A 7,619-nucleotide genomic window follows, 5' to 3' on the forward strand; every position below is an offset into this window, starting at 1 on the left:
GAAAAAGGTACAAGAGGCCAGAGGTTAAAGAAGAAGAGCAGAGCTTAAAACGCTAATTTAAACAGATGACAGATGATGCTAGCGTAATACTCCCTCTTGGCTACCCGTAGGGCCTCTTTGGCAACAGGGCAATAGGAGCGACGCCAACGTCTTTCAAGTCTTTTACAACCCAGCTTTAGATCTCGTAAACACGACGAGAACCAAGGTTTAGAAGGGGTCGAGCGGACATTAAGTCTGGCGTTCATTTTGGAGGAAGAATCCACTCCTGCGCGGATCCAACATTAAAAGTCTGTACCGATGTGGTCAGCTCAGTGCCAGTGCCTAGCACAGGACGACTGTTACAAAGGGTAGCAGACAGAGTGCACAAATTGATCTTCTGAGTACACATAAAAGATTTAACATTAGGGGAAGTTTTACCAGAAGTCCATGGGAATCTAATCAGCCTATGGTCCAACCACAAGAGAATTTCAGGGACAGATACTGATACGGGAAAATTTGAACAAACCACATCCAGAGTATGTCCTCCAGAGTGGGTAGGGAGTGAGACCCATTGTGTTAGATGGGCAAGACTAAGAGACTCCAGCAAATGTTTGGAGTCAGGTAGCTCGGCCAACTCCATATAGATGTTAAAATCGCCCAAGAGGAGAAATCCATAAAACCTAAGGGCGCGAGGCACAATAACACTCGCCAGTGCTTTAAGAAAAGGTCCAGTGGGGCCAGGGGGATGATAAATCAGTGTTCCACCAAGTGTAAAATGGGGTGATAGGATGAGGGAAAAATTAAAGACTTCACTATCTCCTTACTCATCCGAAGGTTCAGTATATAAAACCCATGTGTCTCTAAATACAATCGCCAGCCCCTCCCTCCCCCCGTGCTCGATCCCTTTTAATTATTTTAAAACCTCTAGGGATAGCGAACTCAATATCAGGGGCGCTGGAAGTGGTAAGCCATATTTCTGTTATAAACAGAATATCAAGATGGCCGGCGGACAAAAGATAAAAGATGTCAGCGGCATGTCTGCTCATAGATCGAGCATTAATAAGAGCCGCTGCAATTACCTGTGGATGATTGGTTCCGTGAGTGGAAGCCAACAAGGTTTGAGCACAGCTAAAACCACACTCGGAGCAAGGGCTAGAAATGCTGTCAGTCAAAGCACTGGGCCATTTTAAGTGATAGGAGTTTCTCTTGTGAGTAATTTATTAGGACTGCATTGGAAGAGATAGGGTCTCGGGCAGCATGCCTAGCGCTAGTCGCGCCCGAGGGCGCAGACGGGCAGACTTTTGGCTTACCTTCGGCGCGCCAGCTGCACGACCCCTGCGCGTTCAAAAAAGCATGTTCAATTTATATCTGCAGCTCCCTCCCCCAGCTAGAAAGCTGCCACTGGTTCAGCCGGGGTCCGGGACTACACGCAAGATGGCCGCCCACCCTCCACTCAATCGGCACAGCAGCCGCGGTGGAACGGGGCAGGGAAGGCACACCTCACCAACCAAACAGCATCCCAGGTAAGTGAATCACCCCAATAAGTACATTAAACTGAGCGGAGTAATCAGGATAGAAAATTAGGCAAGTGCAGCAGCGCGAGACTCGAACACAGAGTAAATTGGTAAAATAGATTTAAAAGCAGTAAAAATGTTTATAACTGAAATATGGCCTCAGAGCAAAAGCATGTCCGCATGGGAGCTGCCAACACCCACACTAGCCGCCAAGATCTCTTAGTGAAGCTCAATTTATGTCTGCAGCTCCCTCCCCCAGCTACTGGTTCAGCCGGGGTCCGGGACTACACGCAAGATGGCCGCCCGCCCTGCACTCAATCGGCACAGCAGCCGCGGTGGAACGGGGCAGGGAAGGCACACCTCACCAACCAAACAGCAGCCCAGGTAAGTGAATCACCCCCAAAAGTAGATTAAACTGAGCGGAGTAATCAGGATAGGAAATTAGGCAAGCGCAGCTGCGTGAGACTCGAACACAGAGTAAATTGTTAAAATAGATTTAAAAGCAGTTAAAACGTTTAGAACTGAAGTATGGCCTCAGAGCAAAAGCGGGTCCGCATAGGAGCTGCCACCACCCACCATAGCTGCCAAGATCTCTCAGTGAAGCTCAATTTATGTCTGCAGCTCCCTCCCCCAGCTAGAAGGCTGCCACTGGTTCAGCCGGGGTCCGGGACTACACGCAAGATGGCCGCCCGCCCTCCACTCAATCGGTACAGCAGCCGCGGAGGAACGGGGCAGGGAAGGCACACCTCACTAACTAAACAGCTGCCCAGGTAAGTGAATCACCCCCAAAAGTAGATTGAACTGAGCGGAGTAATCAGGATAGAAAATTAGGCAAGCGCAGCAGCACAAGACTTGAACACAGAGTAAATTGGTAAAATAGATTTAAAAGCAGTAAAAATGGTTAGAACTGAAGTATGGCCTCAGAGCAAAAGCGGGTCTGCATGGGAGCTGCCACCACCCACACTAGCCGCCGAGACAAATTGGTTGACGCAATACCTTCCATAGTCCCTGCTTTACATGTGTCAAGAAAAGACCTCAAACAAGATGGGTCCTCGAATGCTGTTGTCTTATTCTTATATGTGACCTTAAACAGGCAGGGATGATAAAGACCAAAACGAGCTCCAATAGAACAAAGTTCGGTTCTCATGCTTAAAAAAGCTCTCTGGTGGTCAGCTGTAACTTTAAAATAGTCCTGGGAGACATAGTTGTTGTTACCTGACCGAGAAATGCATTTAAGTTGTTTTGCAGCCGAGATGACCTCTATTAGTTCTGTGAATTCTAAAAAGAAGAGGCTTACACCTCAGCGTTTTTTAGAAGCTGTGGCAAGATGACCCAACCTTTGTGCTCACTGAATATTAAGTGGAGGCCTGTCGGGCAAATTCAGAACCTGAGGCAAGAAAGTTTTGAAAAAATTAAATCAGTTTGACCATTCCATCCCTTCAGGAAGACCATAAATTCTTAGATTATTCTGTCTGTTTCGGTTTTTGAGGTCTTCAACCTGTTTCTGGTGGAAAATGACCTGTATATGAACGACAGACACTCTAGTACTGTTAGTACTGTTAGGGTGTGAGAAGTTGGCCTGATATGTAGTGTTTCCAATTCTGGAACCACTGGGTATCAGTCCAAACAAACCCCAAAGATGTCAGGTTGTAAGTCAACCTTGTAGACAAGCTATCCTAGTGGTAGCATGGACTAAGCAGCCTTAAAGGCTTAACTTAAGAGGTCGTGTTAAGCGAGCTGTTTTACCACATACAATCCTGTAATCAAATGAAAGGACACCACACAAGTATATATTATAAAAATATATGTATTTATTTCTAAATTACTCCCCAGTACTCTTTATGAGGAAAGGGGCACAAGCGTTAAATCAAAAGCACTGTTACACATAGAAAGTTGCACGTTTATGGATGAGGGCGGGTGGCCACTCAGACCATATATCAAAAAAGTGGTATAAGTAACACTTTACGAACAATGGTTAGGCCTAGGGCCTAGAGATTCGCTGGGAGCAGTCAGGACAAGCAATGAAGAAGTCGGGAGTAGCCCACAGGAGACGGGTGCAGCACGGAAAGTGCAGCGCGCACCAATGCACTGTCAATGGTGCGTAAAAGTCAATTAAAGTGAATAAAAAGATACTTCCGCTGAACCTAGGAACACAAAACTTTAGACACAGACCCTAGAGGTGTGTACCAGTGTAAAGACACCGGCGTTGCAAAGTTACCTCACCCACAGGCCGTGGGTGCACAGGGTCGAAGTGGCGTCGGGTTCTGTCACGCAGGTTCTGGGTGCTTGGAGCTGTTGCAGCTGCAGGCGCTGTGAAGCAGAAGTGTCCGGTGCGATCCAAGGGTGGATCGATGTAGAAAAGTACCTGAAAGCAGAGGGGACAGAGTCTGGGTCACTCAGCAGTGACCAGGGTGGAACCAGGACGGAACCAGGCAATGTCGGGCGCAATCAGGCGGTTGTCGATAGGCTTCTCTCCGCTGTCACGTGGGCTCGGGGGCATCTGCGACGTCCAGGAGCAGGTCACGATCTGTCCCACGTAGGCTCTCGCCGTCAGCACCGTCGGCTTGAAGATTGTAGCAAACAGCACTTGGCAAAAGCAATCCACGCGGAACCGGGAGATTGCTTATCACTCGAACCAGGAGGGTCAGAGTGGGTGCTCCTTTTCGCAGGAGCTGGTGCAGATCTGGAGCAACCAGAAAAGCAAGTCGTATTTCGAAGTTCGTCGGCACAGGGGCCACAAGCCAGCTGGCAAGTGACCGGGCCAACGCGTCGAGCGCACACAAGCAGAAGGGCCCCACGCAGCACTCGTCGAGTGTGGAGGGGTGAGCTTTGGTGCAAGTGGAGCTCGGGGCTGGGGCTTCTCAAACCCCGGTGTACAGCTTCGAGGGTCACTCGTGGGCCGCACGGTCAGCGTCTCGTGGCCTTTTCAAGATGGCGTGCCCCACGCTTCCGGTCGCCTCCACGGGTCTCAGCTCTGCAGGGACTGTGGATCGGGCAGGTAGAAGGCAGGCAAGCTTGATCTCGTCGATCTCTGTCGCTCGAGTTCCGGCGGGAACTGCAACAAAGCAAGGGTCGAGGGCTGGATGGTGCCTGTTTGCACAGGGTGGTCACTCCTTGACCACAAGGGAGATTCCTCAGTCTTCTCACGTCGTGTAGAAAGTCGAAGGGTCCAGATTTCGTTTCTTATGTTTCTTCAGGATGATCTGAGGTCCGTTGGGACTGCTCCCCCTCTTATTCGAATCTAGGGGGGTTGGACATCCTGCTAGGTCCCCTCCTATGGGTGGGACCCAGGAAGGGGGTGGTTACACCCCTCTCCTTTGATCCTGGCCGCGCTGGGACAGGGGCTGGGAGGCCCCAGAACCGGTTTGGCCGGATCCTGCAAGGGGCAGCCTTGTGCTCCCCAGGCAGTGTCTGGTTTCATTGAAACCTCCCTACTCCAATCCACTATCTCCTGTCTGGGGTGGTTTGACACCGCCCTGTGACAGGAAACTCTTTGTCCAGGCCTCCTCTGCCGGGTTTCGGTCAGCAGCAGGAGGTCAGACCCGTGTCTGTGGCAGGGGCATCCATTTTGTGGATCTGAGGCTCATTTTAAATCAACCGCGTTTCAGTAAAGTAACATGTCTTCTCCCTCTAGAAGGGTGGAATGCTATCCCCGTCGCCAGAACTGGCGAGGGGATAGTATTCCAATTCGTATGACACCTTACACGACATGTTTTGATAAAGCCAAACCAAAGTTGCTATATAACCGCGAGGATTATAATGCGCTTAAGAGTATATGGTATGGCATTATCCCGGACCAGCTTAGGGAGTTGTTCCCGACAGCTGTAGACAGGCTCAGCTCATGCCAGAGCACCATCTCACATAAAACCACGCACTCTGCCTCCAGGATTGATGAGGCCTTCCATAGGAGTGGCTTACAGGCTATATATGTGTCCAGATATAGGTTTAGATATAGGTATACTATATCTAAGCAAGGGGTGATTACACCCACTTGCCCCAGCTGAGTGATCAGCCAGTTGTGTCAATTTAAGAACCATCCAGGGGTGGCAAAAGCTATGCTTCAGCCCCTGGTAGGCCTTGGTGGCACCTATGCCCTGGGCACCTATAGTGCATGGTACAGGGGCTGACAAGGAGTCCATTTCCAATTGTGGTATGTACCTATAGCACATGTATTATAAATTTAGAGAGAGAACAGCAGGCTGGGGGTCTGATTAGCAGGCCCACAGCCTCAGTGAGTCGAAAACCAGTGAAGCAAAAAGCAAAAATTGGGGTGACCATAGGATAGCAGACCCTACTCTCCTACATAACCCCCCCCCAAACGCAGGGACATTAAACTTAACCTTGACCAGATAAGTCTTCATGTTCTAAGTGGAAGTACCTGGAGAGACCATCTGCATTACCATGGTCAGTCCCTGGGCGGTGCTCCACTGTAAAGTCCATCCCCTGTAGGGAAATGGACCACCTGAGCAGTTTGGGATTTTCACCCTTCATCTGATTTAGCCACAAGAGGGGCTTATGGTCTGTCTGAATTAGGAAGTGAGTGCCAAACAAGTATGGCCTCAGCTTCTTCAGGGCCCAAACCACAGCAAAGGCCTCCCTCTCAATAGCTGACCAACGTTTCTCCCTGGGGGTCAGCCTTCTGCTAATAAAAGCAATGGGCTGGTCTTGACCATCTTGATTAAGTTGTGAAAGCACAGCTCCCACCCCCAACTCAGAAGCATCTGTCTGTACAATGAACTGTTTGGAGTAGTCAGGACTCTTCAGGATAGGTGCAGAGCACATGGCCTTCTTCAGGTCATCAAATGCCTTTTGACAGCTAACTGTCCACTGAACCTTTTTGGGCATCTTCTTGGATGTCAAGTCATTCAATGGTGTCACAATGGACCCATAGTTCTTTACAAATTTTCTGTAATACCCAGTCAGGCCCAAGAAGGCTCTGACTTGTGTCTGGGTAGTTGGAGGAGTCCAGTCCTGTATGGTCTGGATCTTGCTCTCCAGTGGTTGAACTTGACCCCCACCTACTAGGTGGCCCAAGTACACAACCTTGCTCTGCCCTATCTGGCACTTAGTAGCCTTGATAGTCAGGCCTGCCTTTTGCAGGGCCTCCAGAACCTTCTTCAGGTGGATCAGGTGATCCTCCCAGGTGGAGCTAAAGACAGCAATATCATCTAGATATGCTGCGCAAAAGTCATCCAACCCAGCAAGGACTTGGTTCACCAACCTTTGGAAAGTGGCAGGTGCATTCTTCAAACCAAAGGGCATTACCACAAACTGATAATGCCCACTAGGGGTAGAGAATGCTGTTTTGGCTTTTGACTCTTCAGCTAGTCTGATTTGCCAGTAGCCAGCTGTCAAATCAAATGTGCTCAGAAACTTGGCAGAAGCCAATTTATCAATGAGCTCATCTGCTCTTGGAATGGGATGAGCATCTGTCCTAGTGACAGCATTGAGACCTCTGTAGTCCACACAAAACCTCATTTCTCTCTTCCCATCTTTGGTATGAGGTTTTGGCACAAGGACCACTGGGCTAGCCCATGGGCTCTCTGATGGCTCAATCACTCCAAGCTCCAACATCTTTTGCACCTCAGCCTTTATACAATCCCTGACATGGTCAGGTTGCCTGTAGATCTTATTCTTCACAGGCAGATTGTCACCAGTATCCACCTCATGGGTGCACCAGTTAGTCTGACTGGGTGTGAGTGAAAACAAATGTCTGTGGGCCTGCAACACCTGTCTGCAGTCCACCTGTTGCTGCTCAGTGAGGCTGCCTGCCAAGGCTACTCCATCAACTGAACCATCATCAGGGTTCTGGGAAAGCAGGTCTGGGAGAGGGTCACTCTCTTCCTCCTGTTCCCCATCTGTGGCCATGAGGAGACTCATGTCCTCCCTGTCAACAAATGCTTTCAAACGATTGACATGGAGCACCCTGTGGGGGCTCCTAGGGGTGCCAAAGTCAACCAGGTAGGTGACTTCTCCCTTCTTTTCAATGATAGGGTAGGGTCCAGTCCATTGGTCCTGGAGAGCTGCTGGCCCCACTGGGTCCAACACCCACACCTTCTGCCCTGGCTGGTACTCAACCAGAACAGCCTTTTGGTCATGCCAGGCTTTCTGTAATTCCTGACTGGC

This window comes from Lissotriton vulgaris, chromosome 1_1 (assembly GCF_964263255.1).
Source record: "Lissotriton vulgaris chromosome 1_1, aLisVul1.2, whole genome shotgun sequence".
Taxonomy (NCBI): Eukaryota; Metazoa; Chordata; class Amphibia; order Caudata; family Salamandridae; genus Lissotriton; species Lissotriton vulgaris.